Source organism: Cebus imitator, unplaced genomic scaffold (assembly GCF_001604975.1).
Source record: "Cebus imitator isolate Cc_AM_T3 unplaced genomic scaffold, Cebus_imitator-1.0 Scaffold207, whole genome shotgun sequence".
NCBI classification, from domain to species: Eukaryota; Metazoa; Chordata; class Mammalia; order Primates; family Cebidae; genus Cebus; species Cebus imitator.
The window spans coordinates 3400915-3422951 of record NW_016107522.1 but is presented as its reverse complement, the minus strand read 5'-3'; the positions used below and the strand labels follow the sequence as shown (position 1 = coordinate 3422951).

Below are 22037 nucleotides of genomic sequence, written 5' to 3'. Positions count from 1 at the left end.
GCTTCATATGGTATTTTGAAGGGTGAAGAAGGAAGTCAAATACAGCTGTACCCATTGTGATGTCTTAAGTATTTGGGGGAATTAGAAAGGATAAACACATCTCCAAAAATAGCCTCCAAAGCCTTCTTACTCACTGTGTACACTTTGGTTAGCATCATTACTGTGACCTAGGAATTGCTTAGAAAATAGAAAAACAATCCTTATCTCAGGTCTTGTGAATCAGAATCTGCATTGTAACAGAATGACCAAGTGACTTCTAAGCATATGGAGTTTTGAGTAACACCACTCCAAAACACCTCATCTGAATCTGCGGCAAATACTTGCCAAGCAGCCAGGACTGATGCCAGCTTAAAACAGTTCCAGCCAACTCTGAACCTTCCTGCCTCCTTACTTCTTCCTCATGTCATCCACTCACCATTTTCATGGCTGCAGCCTTAACACAAGCTACTCACATCTTTAATATGGGCTATTTTAGTAACCTTCTAACTGTTCTTTCCCCTTTGCCTACTGACCCCATGCTGTCCATACTCCACACACAGCCAGAGGAATCCTGACAACAAGAAGAGATTGTGTTCCTCTTATGTCAAAAATACTTTGGGGGTCTCTCTTTGTACTTAGCATAAAATCAAGTATCAAAGCAAAATCTATGAACTCTAGCTGAACCTTTGTCTCACAAGTCCCTTTCTTTCTTTCTTCTCCTTGAACATGCTGAGCTTATTCCTGCCCCAGAGCATTTGCAGTTGCTAAATCTCCCATAGCATCACATGGCTCTCTCCTTCTCAACAGTCAGGTTTCAACTTGAATGTCACCTCCTCAGAGACCTTCCTAATGACTCTTCCATGTTTCCCTGCAATTACTTTGTTAACTCAGTTTATAAATCATCAAAGATATTTTATTTGAATAGTTTGTGTTAAACAACCAAAATCATCGTTAACTTAATTCCTTTTACTCCTTTTTTCCCTCCTTCTGTCCTTGAACATGAACTTCAACTACAAGGCTTTTAAAAACAACTTTCACAAGAATTGTTCTGACAGTCTTCGGGGTGGTACTGGACCAATAACCATGAGCAGATGACTAACAACAAAAATAATCTACCTCACTACCAACAAGTTTTACAGCAGCTAATGATGAAAATTACTAACTGAACCAATCTTCTATCTTCTCCTCACCCTATAAAATCCCACCCCTGCTTTAACTTGGAGAGTTACCCAGTCTTCAGGTGCTCCCAGTGCACATCAGCTGAATAAAGCTCCCAGCTCATTTTGAGTCACTTGAATTATTACCTTTTGACCTTACCTATTTTTTATTTCCCTTTATTAGAATGTAAGCTCCATATAGTCCTTATTGTTAGGATCAATCTTTCTGATTCACCAGCATCACCAGAACTTAGGACAATGTTTCTTAATAAATGTCTGTGGGCTGGGTTCTTTTTAAAAAGAAAACACATTGTTCCTAATACCCCACATAATTGTTTCTTGCCTATCATATGAGCTGACCACAAGACCCCTTGTTTCTTGACCTTGTTCCTTAGAAGAGATATTTATTTCATACCCACAAGTTTTCTTGTTATTGAATGCAGCCCCCAAAAAGAAAGTTCTTTCTTGTCCTACTTACACTGGTTTTATGGCTGTAATAACCACCGAATCCTGCCAATGGCAAAGGCAAAGTGGTCCTTCTGTATAGGCAAATGGAATAGGGCTAAAATATACTGACACTAAAAAAGAAAGCCACAGAAACTCTCTGGAAGCTTTCACTCAGGGAAAATGGTCCCTTAGTATTCTGGTAATCAAACAATAGTGAGCATTATTCCCAAAGCCTGAAAATGCCTGGGCAAGCTACATGGCAGGTCATGGAGGACTGTACAAGAAAATTCCAAGCTACCAATCAGGGAAAGGAGAACCCTAGCTTGAATTCTGTCATGCAAATTTTACCCATTTTGCTTTTTTACTATTTCATCTAATTAATTCTTCCATCAGAGGAAATCGGGACTGTTATGATTTGGGGGAACTAGGAGTCCCATAAAATCCTGGGAAGGAAAGAAATGTAAACAGTAAAACCAAGACTTCATCCCTTAGCATTAGCTGTACCTAAATGAGTGATTCTGTTACCTTTATTCAGAGAGTAAATCTGAGCTTTTACTCTTCAGACATGTCAGTTTATCAAAGGCCAGATACTAGGGCTGGAACTCATTTCCTTAGCAAATTCACCAGGCACAGCTATTATTACCCTAGCTAGACAGCAATGGATGAAAGAGGAACTCCACTTTCCTCTAGATAAAAAGCTACAACCAATGGCACAGACTGAGCACAGGGACAAACTTGAATTAAGAGACAATTATATCAACCAGAAGCAGAGAAGATGGGGAGAACTGGATATATTTGAGAGCTAAAATGGAGTCATAATTAATATTTACTTTAGATGATGACATATATGAACATATTTTTTGCATACTTATTACTATATTACCTCAATAACCTAAGCACACAAAATTAATTCTAACTGTAAGTATCAAAATAATGTTTCCTGGTGACAGATTTATTCCTAATCATTCTCTCCTTTCTTTTACCACAATACCTTATACAAACCTCTACTGTATTATTCCAAGGCCCATTTCTGATAGTAAATTTTAAAAAGTAACCCAGGTCCACTTATGAGAACATATTTTTTTTTCTGTCTTGAAGTTTAAAATGCATGGCTAATGTTTGGGTTAAGTGACATCAAGATATATTTGATAGCATATTCTAATTTTCTCACTGCATTCATAAATAACTTGGAAATTCCCCTCATTTTAAATTAGGAGAAAACTATCTCATGCATAATGCTATCTCAACTGTGAAAATTGAAGATTTTCTTTCAGTTACCTTTTAAAATTGGATTTATCTACCAATTATTTCAACCTCCAAGACAAATTCACACCCAGTTTCAGTAAAATGTGATTTCTTTGTAGGCTATTCTTGCTAAACCAAACTGATTCATAAGATAAAGTGTGGTTAAAGTAAGTTCCATATAGACAAGTCAGAAGTGGCAGCAGAGTACTTTGCTTTTTCCAAGTAACTCCTTTTACCGACACCCAAGATGATAGGGTGTTTTTCCTCACAACCGCCTTCAGGAACAAGATATCCCAGTTACTACTGGTACTTTTTCTCAGGGTGGGTCATCACAAATGTAGCTACGCCATTGGCGATTCTCAAATGTATTCAAAGCAGCTTTAGCACAATCTCTGAAACTAATTAAGTCAGGTGCTCACAATTATTCAGAGTCTAAAGTTCCTCCTCATTCAGTAGTTGAGTAAGCTTTTACTGATTTCCTGTCAGTATGAGCATCTTCATCTCCAAGTCCTAAGTCATGTCTGTTTCCAGTCCAGAATGCTGGTCTTGTCTACTCTAAAGTCCATTTGCTAAGTATACCAAGTCAAATCTAATCACTCTTCCCTCTGCATAGCCTTTTTAATCCCAGCCTCATCAGTCTTCAACTCAAAGGCTTTCACTGGCCTCATCTTCCTTTATAAAACCTGTATCCTTTCTACCTTTTCAACTCCCTTAACTCTTTCACTCCCCCTCTATGTCACTGAGAGAACAGGAAGGTGTCTTCTGTGAAAGAACGAAGCTTATTATCTCTCACAACCTTAACACAGTGAGGCAAAAGACTCGAGCATATGCAATGTTAAATTATTTATAGTAAGGCACTATAAAACACAAAGTTGAAAATTCAGTCAACATGTTCAAGAACTATTAGGTAATGTGAATATCATGTAAGAAACTAATTTCAAGAAGAGATCTACAATTAATGTTTTTTCTATCTTTATGTAATAGGGAATCATAATTATTTTATCCAAGGAAATAAAATAATGAAAGAAACATTCAAGTTTGACCTGGTTCTATTGTGATCAGAGAGTTGCGTCGAACAAAATTAGAAAAGTAGTGGTCTGTGAAACCATTGTGGTTTCACTACAAACCATTTGATTTGTAGTTCTGGCTCAACCCTCAATATGTCACTTTGGGTCAGTTACTTAAACTCTGAGCTTTAATTTTGATTTATACAAAATTAACATAATAGTACTTGCCTCAGAGAACTTTTGAAGATGAAAGATAAAATGTGCAAAGTATCTACTGCATGGTTATGAGTCAAGGGGATTTGTAAGAATTTCTGAAATCTTCATGTCAGGAAGCTTGTATATTTTGATTTCTGAGGTGCTGATGTTATAGACTTATTTAATTTTGGCCTGGTTTAATTTCTAAACCATTTTCTCACTATTCTCTCTTAATGTATACTGAGAAACAGTCAGTCAAAATGTTATGCACACGTAGCCTCCCATATAGACCGCACATATTTTTTGTCTTCTCTCATCTTTATCTTTCAGTACCACCTTTCCCTGCATCTATTCTTACTGATCTAAATCCAGTTATACCTCCTTCATGAACCTTTCTTTCATTGCTCCATGTCTTGGTTGCCTCAGTTTCCTCTAAATATTTATTATGTAGGTAACTGGTCGCTTGCTAATATCTCCCATTGAGTCTTGCTCCAGGTATTTTGATGTATCAACAAAGTCAGCAGAGACTAAAAAATATGTCAACTTGCCACTATACTCTTCTACTCTCCCTTCCTTCTGCTGGAAAAGTCTTTTTTGGATAGCACTAATATTTCAGTTAGGTACTGTTACATCCACTGATACTTATTCTTCTTCTAACATCTGTGATTCTTTCAGAAACCACTTCTCTGCATATTATCTAGTAATTAATTGTGCCCTCCAGCTCCCAAAACTGGACAACATTTCTGAGCTACAGAGGGATAAAATGCATCTGTCCCTTTTTGTTCTTTTATATTAAAGGTAAACTCTTCGTGTCCAACATGTTTTAGATGGATGATGTCTCATTAATATTAATATTTTAGAGAGTTTTATATAATGTTTCCTTCTTTCTTCCTAAGATTTTGATGAGTCAGTAATGAATGGAGGTGCTATGATGGGGTCAAATTCAAGCTGCTCATCCCCTCTAATGTTCAAGGCTTAGGTATTGGGTCAGGTTTATCTACCAATTCTCTTCATTTACACATTTAAACTTCATTTTATTTTGTTTTGCTTTATTGCACTTTGTGCAGTTTTACAAATTGAAGATTAGTGGTAACCCTGTATCAAGCAAGTTTATTGGTGCCATTTTTCCAACAGGATGTGCTTGCATTGTGTCTGTGTCCTACTTTGGTAATTCTGGCAATATATCAAATATTTTATTGTGGCTATATCTGTAACAGTTATCTGTGATCAATCATCTATATGCTAGTATTATAATTATTTTGGGGTGACACAGTATACCCACAAATGAGGCAAACAATAGATAAATGTATGTGTTCTGACTACTCCACTGACTAGCAGGTCCTCATCTTTCTCCATCTTCTAGGCCCTTCCTGTGCTTTGAGACACAATCATATTGAAATTAGGCCAATGATTAACTCTACAGTGCCCTCTAAGTGTTCAAGTGAAATTAAGAACTGTACATTTCTCACTTTAAATTAAAAACTAGAAATGTTTGAGCTTAGTAAGGAAGGCATGTTGAAAGCCCAGACAGGCTGAAATCTGGGCCTCTTAACCAAACAGCCAAGTTGTGAATGTAAATGGAAATTCTTGAAGAAAATTAAAAGTGCTATCCAGTGAACCCACAAATGATAAGAAAGCCAAATAGCCTTATGGTTGATATGGAGAAAATTTTGGTGGTCTAGATGGAAGATCAAACCATATGCAAGATTCCATTAAGCCAATACTTAATCCAGAGCAAGGCCCTTACTCACTTTAATTTTATCAAGATAAGAAAGCTGCAGAAAAAAAAAAGTTGGACACTAGCAGAGGTTGGCTCATGAGACTTAACAAAAGCTGTTCCTGTAACACAAAAGTGCAAAATGAAGAAGCAAGAGCGAGGCTGCAGCAAATTATTCAGAAGATCTAGCTAAGATCATCTATTGAGATAATTACACAAAACAATATATTTTCAATTTAGACGAAACAGCCTTATTTTGGAAGAAAATGCCATTTAGGATTTTCATAACTAGAGAGGAAAAGTCAATGTCTGGCTACAAAGCCTCAAAGTACATGCTGATCCTCTTGTTAGGGGCTAATGCAGCTGGCGACCGTAAGTTGAAGCCAATGCTCCTTTACCATTTCAAAAATCCTAGGGCCCCTAAGAATTATGCTAATTCTACTCTTCCAGGGATCTATAAACAAAACAGCAAAGCCTGGATGACAGCACATCTGTTTACATCATGGTTTATGGAATATTTTAAGCCCACTGTTGAGACCTACTGCTAAGAAAAAAAAGATTCCTTTCAAAATATTACTGTTCATTGGAAAGACACCTGGTCATCCAAGAGCTCTGATAGAGATTCACAAGAAAAATGTTGTTTTCATGCCTACTAACACAGCATTCATTCTGCAGCCCATGAATCAAGGAGTAATTCTGACTTTCAAGTTTTGTTAACAAATACATTTTGTAAGGCTACAGCTCCATAGATAGTGATTCCTTTGTTGGATATGAACAAGGTAAATTGAAAACCTTCTGGAAAGGCTTCACCATTCTAGATACCATAAAGAACATTCATAATTCATAGGAAGAGGTCAAAATAACAACAGTAACAAGATTTTAGAAGAAGCTGATTCCAGTTCTCATGGATGACTTTGAAAGGTTCCGGTCTTCAGTGGAGAAAGTAACTACAGATGATGTAGAAAAAGCAAGAGAATTAGAAGTAAAAGTAAATCCTGAAGATGTGACTGAACTGCTACAATCTCATGATCAAACCTGAATGGATGAGAAGCTGTTTCTTATGGATAAGCAAAGAAAATGGTTTCTTGAGATAGAATCTGCTCTTGAAGATATTGTGAACATTGGTGAAATGACAACAAAACATTTAGAATATTAAATAAACTTATTTGATAAAGCAGTAGCAAGGTTTGAGAGAATTGACTCCAATTCTGAAAAAAATTTCACTATGGGTAAAATGCTGCCACACAGCATTGCATGATACAGAGGAATCTTTTATGATAGGAAGTATCAATTGATGTGGCAAACTTAATTGTTTTATTTTTTAAAAAATTGCCAGACACACCAATCTTCAGAACTCATCACTCTGGTCAGCAGCCATCCACATCAAGGCAGACCCTCCACCAGCAAAAAGATTGTGATTCGCTGAAGAATCACAAGAAGGTTAGCATTTTTTAGCTTAAAATATTTTTAATTAATATATACACATTTATTTTAGATATCATGCTATTTCACATTAATAAACTGTAGTATAACCATAATTTTTACATGCACTAAGAAGCCAGAAACTTCATGTGAATTGCTTTATTGGGGTGGTCTGGAACCAAGCCTGCAATATCTCCAAAGTATGTTTGTACTGCCAGCCCTTTTAAACTGTAAAATCTGACGCCCACCCACAAACAGCCTAAAGGTTTTCTGGATATAATCTACAGAAGAGATCTAGCTTAGGGATAGTTTTAGAATACAGTATATTTATACCCTTCTAAACTGTAAAATCTGGCACCCACCCACAAACAGCCTAAAGGTTTTCTGGATATAATCTACAGAAGAGATCTAGCTTAGGGATAGTTTTAGAATACAGTATATTCATACCCTTCTAAACCGTAAACTCTGGCACTCACCCACAAACAGCTTAAAGGTTTTCTAGATATGATTTCCAGATTAGATCTAGCTAAGGGATAGTTTTAGAATACAGCATATTCCTATCATGTATGGTGTTCCTTTTAGTTATTTATTTCATCATTTTATACTGTAGTCATTTATTATGTTTTAATTTTGTCTTTGCACCTAGAGAGTAAGTTATTTTAGGACAATCGAGGGAGTACGGCAGGCCCTGAGAAACAAAGCACAGTGTGACATAGACATTTATAACTATCTTCTGATATTTTGAAGGAGTGCTAAATGGAGTGATGAAATTGCAGAATTATTTAAAGATGTGGATGAAAGGCAAGAATGGGCATTTGAAAATCATGTCAAAGTAGTGTGCAGAAAACCTACACTTATAAATTTAGCAAATATTTTTGACAGAGGTAATAAATGTTCAATACTTTATTAGGCACTGGATTACATTGTTAACATACATGAGAGTCCACAAGGAACTCTCTAACTAGAGTTATGTTCCAAAGTACAATTTATTGCTTTAAGAATTATAACAAATCTAAACTCGGCGTAATATGAGAATACAAGCATGAAAACAAACTCAAGAATTTTAGAAGTTTGTGAATTTAAGGTCTTACAAATAAACACTGGGAACTAACAGTAATTATTAACATTTCAAATATCTGTGAGGTTATTTTATCATATGAAGCTCATCTTTGTGTGATTTCCTTTAGGTATAACTACTTCCTAGCGTGTTCCAGTTAAGACGATGTCCTTTTACTCTCCTTCAGTGTAGATGGTTTGGAATAGATGTAAAACACCTGGAAGTTGTTTGGATATCAGCATAATCTGAATGGTTGGGACAGGTCCTGTTGATCCAGTAGTGAGTATGCATGGTACCATAGACTAAATAACTGAAAGAACTGAGTTGTTCTCCCATCATTAGTCTAAGCTTAAGTGCAAGCAGTCCAGTGCCTAGTATTCTGCAAAGAGTTTCTATCAGACAACTGCTTCTTCTCTGGGATACTCAGACTTTGAACTAAGATTAGCATATTAAAGCCCAGTGATTATTTTCTTATGCAGTAACAGCCTTAACGCCTGTTTTCTTTTTCTCGCTATGAACAGTAACAGAAGCAATCTAATATTTATTATTTGCAACAGTCTTTTAAAAAACTGCCTTTCAAATATAAGAACATTTGGTCAGAGATGCAAACTCTGAAAAGTAGCTGCTCTAATTTCTTTTTAAACACAGAGAGTTACTGATAAAGAAGGTAAGGTGACTGCAGATGCATGTGCAGACAGTGTGAAATTTGTAGACCCCTAAAGCACACTATAAATGTCACTCTCTGCTAGCAGGAAGGTAACTTTATTTTTTAAAAATTAATAAAATGTGTAATTTGGGAATACTAGTGAAGAAACTACTTCAATATTTTAATGTAATATTCAAATTTGAATTTTCAGTGTAATTGATTTCTAAAGTAATAAAAAGGATAAAGAAGATGCATATCATTTTAACCACTAAATGCCTCAACTATTAAGACCCACTTCCATTTAAATAAATTCATATGCATATTATTTTTCAATAATTTACTTATTAATATATACATACAAAGGGACTATTAGGTACCAGGCATTTTAAAAATTCAATTATCAATATCTACCATTTGCCAGTCACTGCTTTAGGAATTAAGAATGCTACAGTAAGGGGGAAATATTAACAGTGCCTGAACTTATGATGCTTATAGTCTAATAGGGAAGAGAAACAGAGGTAGACAGCAGTTCATACAAGGAGAGGTGGCATCACAAATACACTATGTTACTGATTGAATCACACTGTCCTAAGGCTAATCTGGCAGGTATTTTGAATTCACTTCTATAGAATCTGGCATTACGTGATTCTGATTTGTGGCATACTTGATTCTAGACTGAAACTGCAAATGCCTTCTTAGTATATTCTAAACCTAGTTACTGGATTGCTGCATGTGGAAATGCTTGATTGAACCTATAACTGTTTCAAAACAGGAAACAATATTCCACGTGGTAAAGGTAAGATGAATTTGCTATTGATTTTTATAACACAAACATTGGGAGAACTTCAGTGTCCAGTCACGGAGTTTCTTAAATCATGCCCCTGATTAAATCTCATAAAGCATGCCAGGTGTAGAGGCCAGACGCAGACTCACCTGGGTGGAATTGGATTAGACTTGGCAAGTAGAAAGATACTAAATGCAATTACATTCTGATTCATTAGAGACCAAAGTTTAAAATAGTGAAGTTATTTCCAAGATACAAATCTTTCAGTATTAAATGCATCATATTGACTAGAATGAGTTATGGGATATATCTCACAAGAGTGAGAAAATGATAATGAGGGAATGATGTGCAGAATTTACAACAGAAGAGATCAAACCGTTGTTTACCGTCTCTTTCAGGACAGTTTTTCTTTTTGGAAGGTCTCCAAATCATGTATTTCAGAAGGTTCTGGTTTAAGAATTCCATTTGACGAAAGATCAGATGGAGAAAACACTGCCCTGTCTGCTAGTTAAGTATATTTTCATTCTGCTGCAAGTTCATGCCAGGAGAAAATATTTTTCAAATAAAAAGTAACATAAGTTATCTTAGACCTTGAACTGTGCTATAATAACTGTGCTCTTTTGGCTCATATGAAATCAGAGTTGATAATCAATTTTGTATCAGCTATGCCCTGGGGATGTTCAGGAATAGGGTACGAGATTTCTAGTAAGTATGGGTTTCAGAAACTCTCCAGCTGGAATTCTTGGCTAGGAAATTATTTGATGCCTCTTTCAGTGCTTCAGATTTGCTAGTAACCACCTCTAAAAATTTATATGAAGTTTTTACTTTTAGTTCTTGTATATTCATAAAAATACATATCATTTTCAATATTTGTACTGTAACTCCCAGTAACTGACAGAATGTACTACTCACTTTCCCCTTAATTATTACACAGGATTTTTCTTTTGGCATTGTAATACTACCTATTATACTTTCCTCCTTCAGTTGCAAAAGTAGGAAAAACTTATTTACAAGTATATCTAACATAATAAGACATTAGTTTTCAATTTTCTTTAGGACTTAGATTATAGGCCTAGACACAGATGGTATATATGTGATACTGATTATGTTTAATCCATGTAGGGTACAGTGGAAAACATTTACTGATTTTATAGCCTAGCTAAATTCCAGTAACATAGAATCATGAAAAGATATTTAAACTTTTAAAACTTTTAAATAAATTTCAATCTACTTTGCTCATATAAATACTATTATTTTTATGAAGTCACATTTTTGATCACATTTGAATACCATCTGCAATATTTCCAGTGCTGAAGATAGAATTTTTGTTTTTAATCCTGATAATTTACATCATATTTGCAGCCCACAGCATTTTTCTTCATTTTCTAGAACTCATTGTTCTTTCCTCCCATCCTGTAATGGCATTTTGGCTAAATAAAGGCAAAGAGAGAAGTAGGGTTTGATTTCCAGTTATCAAAATTGACAAAGAATTACGTGATTTACTCTTGATATAATTGAAAAGAAAATGCCTATGTTCATGTACACATGCCAGCTCTGTGAGAATCAAATGTTCTGGGAACACAAAGATGAATAAGACCTGGTCCCCCTTAGAGGACTCACATTCAAGTGAGATGAACAGATGTAGCAGAAGCACGTGCAAGGGGCCAGGAAGGACAGATATAAGCCAGATGTACAGGGCAGGAAAAGACAAATATTGTGGAATAACAATGAGGCAAAAGGCAAGGCATGGGCATAGGAGGCGTGAGTCTTGAGAGAAAGAAGTTTAATGAAGAATTTCCCATGGTACATTAAGACGTAAGTGCTTTATCCCTAAGGGTTTAGTGATGATATGTTGAGATTTGCTTTCCATATGGGTTTTAAGTGGGTGGAAGAAAAAATTGAAGTCATGGAGACTTATGAGAAGAACGCTGCAGGAAAACATTTTTTTTAAAAAAAAAGATGATTGCATTAATGCAGGCAAGAAAGTATTGGACCCAAACTATAGGTGTCACTTTAGAGCTGGAGAGAAGAAAATAGATTGAAAAGGATACTTCAGAAACAAAAAGCATGTAGTGATGGTAAGATATGACAAGAGAAAGAAAGAGAAATGATTCCCAGGTGGAGAGGCTTTGGATGATGGTAGGGCAACTTTGTGAAGGTATGTGATATTTCACTTTCCTCCAAGTTAATTGTGGATTTCCTCCAAGTTAATAATGATATCTTGCAAAATGCTATCACAATTTCCAAGATATCATTCTAAAGACCAACAATGAAACTTAGTGCATTATCATTTCCAAATAAATGATGTAGTGTATCAGTGCTACTACTAATGGATAATCTAAGTCCACGTGGACTGCTCAGGTGTTGATGCTTGAGCTTCAGGTATAATAGCAGCAACAGCAGCAAGGAAGGGCTTGAGGGTTTCTTCAGCTCTATCATGGAGTCTATCTGAGAACATAATTTCCCATAGTAACAACTGCAATACAGTTACCCTTAATGAATTGCTATGCTATCTGTGGTGAAGAGTGAAGAGTCTGTGTTTTGGCTTACTGGCTAACATCAAGCAGACTGAAATAGATTATAACTTCAAGGTGGTTTTTCCAGAAGAGCTCCGCGGCTCCTGTGATGTACATATATTTCCATTCAATAAACAGATGCAATGTTGAAACCCATAGCTTTTACCCAACTCTTGCTACTGCCCTCCCAAATTTGGCTCTTGAAACTTCTTTTCTGGATGGCTCTTAATTCCTTATTAGTTCCCCACTTCATTCAGACCTTTAACTCAAATCTTATGTCTTACTCAATCCCTATTGACACATTTACTGAATACATGATTAAACTGAGTAAGTTACAAAACCTAGATTTGTCTAGTTTAGGTTTCCTTAAATGCGGTGTTCCATTTATTTTTCTCATAACCAAACATTTCAGTGGCTTTCCATTGAATAGATTCAGAATTCAGATTCAGCAATTTTACCCTGAAATTTCAAGGCGTTCCACAATCTTCCTCCCAGTTACATCTTTCTGTACTTGTTCTTGCTTCCATGCAATCAAAGGATGTATTTACTTTCCCCTGAACAAGGCATATGGTTTTTCTCCTGAACCTCTGCTCTCATATTGTTTGGCCAAAATGTCCTACCTCATCTTCCCTACTCTTCTGTATTCTCACCCTTTTTTTGAGGCCAGACTCTGACTTTACCTTCCTCATAGATTCCATGAAGCTTTTAGTCCACTATGACCTCTTTTTTCTTTAAATTGCTGTAATTCTTATCTACCCAAGCTCCTGACATGTACAGTGCTTTTTTCCTCCTATGCATAATGTCACATGTTGGCTTTGCTTGTCATTGGCATCATAAACATTTTTTTTTTGAGATGGAGTCTCACTCTGTCACTCAGCCTGAGTGCAGTGGCATGATCTCAGCTCGCTGCAATCTCTGCCTCACGGGTTCAAGTGATTCTCCTGCCTCAGCCTCCGAAGTAGCTTGGACTACAGGCATGTGTCACCACACCCAGCTAATTTTTTGTGTTTTTAGTAGATAGGGGGTTTCCCCTTGTTTGCCAGGATGGTCTCGATCTCCTGACCTCGTGATCTGCCCACCTCAGCCTCCCAAAGTGCTGGGATTATAGGTGTGAACCCCAGCGCCCAGCCCTGGTAATGCTAATATTTAAGAGTAGATATTGTCTTTAATATATCTGGAATTAAAGCAGACAGAAACTGAAACAGTTTCATGTGGCCCCGTGCCCATGCGAAAAAAAGACTCTCACCTCAGTAAAATCCTCTTGATGATGTCAGTGATGCAGCCCGACACTGACTGGCTTTGGCTCAACAATTAGGCTGCATTTTGAATGTCTCAAATTGTACTACCAGAGGTGTCAAAGTGAGATTGTACTGTAAAAGCTAATTCTTCAGTAAAAGGAATTCAATCTATTGACATTACCTTAAAACTACAATGTCTCTCTGGTCATTAGCAGGAATTTTCTCTGTTTCTGAAGAGAGTCAGATACAGAATTTGCTTTAATAAAAAAAAAAAAAGGAAATAAATACAAGTATAAGTTCATTGATGACAACAACATCTTTGAAGAAGACATACTACTGGATGTGATGGTCTGTTTAGGTTTATACACAGGGACATCCCAAGAAGAAAATGTTAGCATGTTCACAGGTAGGGGAGAGCAGAGAGGAAAGAGAATAAGGACTTTGGGGAGGAAGAAAAGAGGAAGGAAGAGAGGAAAGAAGAAAGAAAGAGTGCAGAGGGAGAAGAGGGAATAAGAATATATTTGGTCAAGGCTTTTGTTCGTAACACCAGAATTGTGAGCTGGGATAAAAAATAACTTAATACCACTTTCCTTTTATTACCAACAATACTCTAATTATTCAAGAAAGGAGTGAGTCCATGTGGCAGACAAACCTAAACTCCTGGAGTCCATGCTCAGGAACAGTACTTAGCCTAAATTAACACACCTGCAAAATGTATTTGGCTAGAAAGCCCTTTGTGGATGGAACATATACCTCCAGACCAGCGGTCCACAGAACACATGTTAGAAAAGAATCCATTCGATCACTCTGGTACTTACAGGAAAAAAATCCGATTTAGATGAACAATGAAGTACTATTCAAATAACTTTTAAATTGGCTCTTTATATAGTTACTCAATAACTCATGGGTATATGCATTTACATACAAAGTTATGCCAAGAATATGAAGTGCGAAGTTATGCCACATATATGAAGTGTGTCCATAAGTGTTTTGGTTTTTGATGAAAAGGAAAACCAGATGATTGTTGACGTTATCATCAGCAAACACTTGTTTAGAATCAGGCCTATAATAGCACTATTAGTAATGGGGCTTCCATAAAAAAAAAAAAATACTATGGATTTAAAGTCTTTCTTTTTTTTTTTTTTTTTTTGAGATGGAGTTTCACTCTTGTTGCCCAGGCAGGAGTGCAATGGCTCCATCTCAGCTCAGCGCAACCTCCACCTCCTGGGTTCAAGTGATTCTCCTACCTCAGCATCCTGACTAGCTGGGATTACAGGCATGCACCACCACTCCTGGCTAATTTTGTGTATTTTTAGTTGAGACTAAGTTTGTCCATGTTGATCAGGCTGGTCGTGAACTCCCAACCTCAGGTGATCCACCCGCTTCAGCCTCCCAAAGTGTTGGAATTACAGGCATGAGCCACCACGGCTAGCCAAAGGATTTTAAGTCTAAAGCTGCTTTCAAATTCATGGAAAAGCAAAATAAACAGAACAAAAAGTAAATTACACAATATCATAGAAACGTATTTTATAGTAGAGCAAAGAGTACATATATAATGGCATATTGATTTATTTTAGAAAATAAAAACCAGATTAATATAATGGAAAAGTTAGATTTTATAAAGTGTACATCTTGGGAGAAAAACTCACTCCCATATGTATTAGCTGTGTGAGCCTGGTAAACTACATTCCTTCTACGTCTCAGCTTCTTCATCTTGAATATGTTTATAACCATGTCTACATTTCAGAGTATACATACCTTTGTATAAAAGACATGTATTGAGCCTACTATTTAATTTAGGGTAGTTATTATTTTCTTGCTCTTGTCATGCTAGATTTAATAGAAAGACACGTCATGTATTCAGGTACTGGTTACTGTTCCTTACCTATTTCTGCAGAAGAGACTTTATAAAGATTGTCTTCAGCAGTATGTTAATATCATACTAAACCTTATCCTTAGAATGACTAAATCCTTTATAATGAAATGTTCCATTTGCTCACTCAGGGACTTCCTAACCGCTCAGTTCAAATCCCTGCATATATTTTGTCAAATTGTTAGCCCCTGTCATGACTCTGCTTGGCTTTCAGTCAAGTCCATAGTCCATTGTATCAGTGCTGCTTTCCAAACCACAGTGCATCCCTGAATCTCTTTCCCTTCCAAGATCGGCTTCCTCTGCACCTCACTGAGGGGAAAAGATGAGAGACTTTACAGTCCTCCTCTGTTGCAGATGCCCACTTTGCTGATGTTGGGTCAATTCACTTCCTCCCACTGTAGTTTTCCGTCTACACTCTCTTCCCTTACACCTAAGCTTGTGATTTAGATTCTGCATTCACTGAGAAGACTGGATACCCCCAAAACCAATAGTTTACAAAGCATTAGCCAGAAACTCTTGGGATTGCCTTGTTTATCCTGTTTCTTCTCCTAATATGGTTTCAGATGGCATGTTGTAGATGAATGCTGGCAGTTATTTCTTAAGTATTTTATCATGTTAAATACAGTTTTAACTCTAACTTTTCATTTTGAAATTAATGACAGCCTTTTAAATAAAATACATGTAATTAAAAAAAAAGGTTAAAGGCATAATTATAGATACTACTAGATTAATGTCAGGAATTCCCAAAGACAGTTTCTATGAGTGTACTTCAAGGTAGTATTTCCAAATTAGAGAATTATGTCAACAGAGAAGGATGATCTGTTTGCTACTGTAAAAATATATGTTAACATTTCATTTAGTTGCTTTTAATGTGTTTTATGATCCAAAAAACCATAATTTGATAGGAAAACCATTCTGGTAATTTATAGTTGTAAAGGAAATGCTATTTACCTCAAGGCACCAATCTGAGTATAATATGAACTATATTAGATTATTAAGGAAGGCATTACCTCAGAGTAAAAACCCTGACCATAAATCATAGAATTGCCATTATTGTCAGATGGAAGTTGTTGATAGAAATGGATTAGACCAAGATATCTTCAAAGAGCCTGAAGAAGAAAAATGTTTATAAAAGTAAATAATAGTAACTGCTACCACAATAAGTGTTTATGGAGTGTCGGGCACTCTGCTAAGCACTGGTCTTGAGTTATCTCACTTATTTCTGGAGAACAAGGTCAAAATACTGTGACATTTGGCTTTAAACAAATGAACTTCTAGGTAGACCTACTATATATATATAGAGTTTACATCATCATCATCATCATCACAGTAACTTATTTATAATGTATCAGATTCTTGGCTGAGTATTGGATATCAATGATCTCATTTAATTCTTACAATTGTCCCATTGGGTCACTATTAGTATTTTCAGATTACTGATTGAAAAATCAAAACTCTGAAAGGATACATAGCCCAAGGTCATGAATTTGTGTCAGGGATATGATTCAAACTCAGGCCTTACTTAAAGCCAATAATATCTATAAACTTGATTGTTTATAGGTCAATCACAATTTATTATAGATTGCCTCCTCAAAGAAGAAAAGGGTAGCTTGCTGGGATGGCAGCATCCTAATAAATTCTATCCAGTAGGACATCTACAGAAAATGGCAAACCTACTTCTTTCTCCCAAGTATATGAGACCTTCATAATATAGAGACCTTATTAAATAAAAATTCAAAGTTTGTGAAAGTTTGTGGAAGAGACCATACTTGATCCATAAAGGCAACAAGATAACTAATAAATGCTTTTTCTTGTCCCTTTATGTTAGATTGAATCTTCTATACTATTATGTATTAAAGGGGTACTATTATATGGCACTTTGTGATTTAAAAATATCTATCACTAAATAATGGCAGTTCAGCTAATCATGAAAGGATAAAGTAGCCTTATCTGACAATGGACAGAATGTACTATTTACCAACTGGTCCCACCAACAAGAGAGAGATATGACTCCTTCTGTTAAAAACACAGAACTGTGACCAGTCAGAATGGCTACTATTAAGTCAAAAATATTACAGATGCTAGCAAGGTTGTGGAGAAAAAAGAATACTTATACACTATTGATAGAGGTTTAAATTAGTTTAGCCATTGCAGGAGACAGTGTGGAAATTCCTCAAAGACCTTAAGACAGAAATACCATTCAACCCAGAAATCTCACCATTGGGTATAATGCTCAAACAAACATAAATCATTCTATTATAAAGACACATGCACACATATGATCCTTGTAGCACTATTCCCAATAGCAAAGACATGGAATCAACCTAAATGTCCATCAATGATAGGCTGAATAAAGAAAATGTAGTACATATACACCATGGAATACTATGCAGCCATAAAAAAACAATGAGATCATGTTCTTTGCAGGGACATGGATGAAGCTGGAGCCCATTATCCTTAGCAAACTAACATAGGAACAGGAAACCAAACACCTCATGTTCTCGCTTATAAGTAGGAGCTCAATGACGAGAACGCATGGTCACATAGAGGGGAACAACACACAATGGGACCTTTCAGAGTGTGAGGGGGGTGAGAGGAGGGAGAGAGTCGGGAAAAACAACCTACTGGTACTAGGCCTTACACCTGGGTGATGAAATAATCTGAACATCCCCCATGACACAAGTTTACCTGTATAAGGAACCTGCACTTGTGCTCCTGAACTTAATTTTTAAAAAATATATATAGAACTGCGATGTCAGTACAAGTTTTGATATTCATTCTGTCAGTCAGTTACCAGATATGACTTTGTATGGGCCTCTGGGGTTAAGTCTTAAGAAAGAAAGACAAAGGCCTTGACTTCAAGCATATTACATTTTAGTGAATAATATCACATTTCCCCAAGTCTGCACATTTAGAAAGAAGTTCTTGGATTATTTTCAGAGTGTAAGAGAATTTCTCTGAAAATACCTCACTCAATCACACAAAATATACTGACTCCGATGTACTACTAAGGATTTGTAAAACAACGGTAATTTTCAGTAAAATAAATGAAACGAAAATGATGCTGTGAGTTAGGAGATTCCTTTATCAGAGATGTTAATGTGCCCCTGCTCATTAGAGGATTGTATCAAAAATAAAGCTAAACTGACGTTCACTTTTTTGTTTTGTGTCTTCTTTAGGCTCCTTTCTCAAGTTATTTTCTCTCTCCTTAAAGTGCCCCCTATTATTTTGACCACACGTGCACTGCGATGAAAAGGACGTGATACACTCAGCAGAATTACTTAATTAGGTTTATGTAAGCAGTATGCGGCAAGTAGGCGAGGTTTGCTTTCTAGCCATAAAAATGTGCCTGTGATGCATGCCGTGTTCCTGAGGAGGAAATATAGTGATTGATGTGATGATAAAATGATGAAGGGAAGGATAGAGCCAGAGAGAAAAAAGTCTCAAAAGGGAAATAAAGTAGGGTAGCAGCTGCCCCCATCTTAATTGAAGCATAAATTTCAGACGCAGGATCTGAGGTTTAATTTCAAGCATACACTGAGAGACAGAGAGAGAGAGAGAGAGAGAGAGAGCGAGAAAGAGCGAGCACTCATGTGCATATGTGCACTACTGTGATAAAAAAAACACAAACTCTTTTCATCCTTTATATGAAGGGTTTTTAAGTCAGTTTTATAAAGGAAAAAGTTGCAAATGTAGAAATATACTGATTTTCATTGGAAGATGTTTATGTAGTCAGCATTTAACAGAGAATAACAGAATCCGTGAAGGACAAGTATTCCAGGCACCATGAGAGATACGATAGGCTATAAATCACACATTTCTGCACTCATGGAGCTGAGCACTCTCAGTTTATCATTTCTTTCTGTACTTACCTTCCCTGCTTCCAACCTACCTCTGCCAGAATAATTTAAAAAATATATAAATGGCTTCATTTTCATATTTAACACCACCACAGCTGTGCATGCAAAAGCACCACAGTCTAGCCACTACCTATATGTCCAGTCACGTCTTGCATCTCTCCCTATATCCCAGTTTCATGCTTTCCACTCCTCGAACATGACATTTATTTTTACATCATGGTGACTTTGTCAGACTGTACTCTGAGCCTCAAATACCTTCATACCAGTTTTCCATCAATTAAAACTCCCCCCACTTGGTTGCAGTGCAGCTGAAATGCCTCTTAAGCTTCACACTTTTTAATATTCCTCAGTTTTAACAGTCTTCGTCTTAATTTCTGGATAATTTTGCTTGGAACATGTTATTAAAGCTCTCATTTGTCCTGAAACGAGCTGTTCATGTGTCTGTTCATATGGCTTGTGTGTATGGTTTTTCCTTGTTTTGTTTTTTTTTTGGGGGGGGTGGGGTGGGGTGGTAGGTGTGAACTACTTGAGGACAGGGCAGTGATGGTTGCTAATTTGTTTCTGGCCACATGCTCTTTTGCATGTGTTAGGCTTTCAAAACGAGTTTAAAGGTCAAATAAATCTGCAGCCAGGAAGTATTTATGATTCACATGAGATTTTTGATGAGGGAATCAGCTGCCTCACTAAATTCTCAAGATTTTATTACAGAAGATCTAAGAATGTGAAGAGTTGCACAGGTGAGAATGCCCATTGGTCTCTGCACAGAGCAAGGGATGTATTAAATACACAGGTGCTATTTAAATGCTTTTCATGAATCGCCTTGGGGAAGGCATAGCCCATTATATGGGGCATACTATTATCAGAAATGCTTTCAGAGATCTCATTTTTTATAGCCTGTCTTTATAGCTTAGTATTGTTTCTTTGTATGAGCAGAGAGTAATATAATCCTACGCTTGGCAAATCTTTACTTTAAAAATGATTTAAGAAAGAAAAATTGCTTCTAAGCTTAGGAACAGTACAAATATTTATAGCTTTGTTAAAACCTTCTGAGAAACAGAATTAGGACACCTTGACACCCTTTTTACTTTACGGAGAAGCTAACATACATCACCATAAAATAATGTAACTGCCATTCATACAACAGAGAACACAAATAAATTTCTAACTAATATAAACTATAAAACCATAACATATAAAATTATGTTCACTTTAAAACAATTCATCTTTAACTGAGAAAACATGTTAATTCACTGTCAAATCTTTTATATTCCAGAGGACACTTCTAAATTGTATGTTTGTCTACAGAAAAGTAGAATGGGCTATCCCTGTATATCCTGATCAGCAGAATTCATTTTGAAGGGCTATGTGAAGAGACGTTTTGCAGTATAATACTTGGATCAAAATTATTTGTCCATTTTCTCTGTACTAATGAATTATACAGTTCACAAAGATAAAGTATTCTAAAGAAAGTGCATATCTCACAAACAGAAGAGCTTTTGCAACAAGATAATTACTACCTGCATTACCTTATGATTATTCACCTTCAAAACAGACTTAATTTTATCTCCCTTTTAAAAAGTTTTTCTTTCTAACTCTGAGGTTTTGACATGTAATCCAATTTTGTTGTAAATATGGAAATAATTAGGATTAACTCTAAGACTTAAAAGTTTAAGACTGTGGAAGTCTATCTCAAAGTATTTTTGCTACAATTATAGGTTAGATGCTAATGCTATAAAGCATAGAATTACAGGTTGAGCTTTCTTCTAATGTATCCCACGTTTTGATGTCTCTTATTTACAGACTGTCAGAAATCTTCTAAATGTGAGTAACACTTTGCCACTCAACAGGACAAAAAAATTATTCACCAGCTCAGTTCATCAAATAAACATTTCTGCCATGAGATTGGTAATCTACACTATTTCAAAAAATTTTTAAATTTGTAGCTATTTGGGTTTTATACTCTCATGAAATCATATATGCAAATAAGTCATTAATGAATTGAAAGTTTATGTTTATTAAACTTTAAAAGATTGTTTTTAAACACTTCAAAAGACTTTATATCCACTTAATTATGTCAGGCTATAATTTACTGACTGGATTTCATTTACTCTATTTTCAGAAAGCACAAAAGCTCTATTTGTCAAAAGTTTAAAGTGCTCAAGCATTAGTAACATAGAATAATCTCCATTCATTGCTTTCTAAATAAAGAGATTTTATGTAGATTTCTTCTGTTTCTATACTTGAACTTAAGGAAAATCTTACTTTGCAATGCATAAAATTCAAAGAAACTGTGAAAGATCTGATGGTCTTAGAGTCAGAAGACAAGAACAGATTGTAGTTTCTTCAGGTAATTGCCTGAAGAATTATTGATAACAAATTTAATTTATGTTTTAGGGTTGGAAGAGAGTTAAAAATAAGATGATCTGACCAAAATATGGATAACAGTTGAGAATAGTTTCCAGCATGTAATAGAAAAAGTAGATAAAAGAGTACTTGAATAAGAGTGCAATATTTTAAATCCTCAGAGCCAAAATAATAGAGTATGTCACTGTATCATCATCTTAAATAACAGGTGAATAGACTTAGAATGATAAATACATTCAAAGAAATAAAAGGCAGAACAATGGTATAATCTTCAGAAAACTGGAGTATCTTTGAAGCATATTTATAAGACCATATGTTATGAAATGATACTCACTTCCATATTGTGTAAAATATAAATGCTTAACGCCATCACTTTCTTTACTGTACCTTCAGAAGTACAACTGTTTATGCCATTAGAGTTGAGAATAATTAAAGAGGAAATCTTTATAGTAGTGGCCTTTATAGTGTTCATGTGCCAGCATTATGTGTATCTTAAAATAGCTCCTTTCTCCTCTTGAGAGAAAAGGGAC

General features: G+C 35.8%; 1 protein-coding gene across 1 annotated transcript in view; it reads right to left on the bottom strand.

Annotated features, from left to right (window-relative positions):
* LINGO2 (leucine rich repeat and Ig domain containing 2) overlaps positions 1-22037 on the bottom strand; it is a 478120-nt gene that overhangs the window by 313212 nt on the left and 142871 nt on the right. The gene's annotated exons all lie outside the window — the stretch shown is intronic.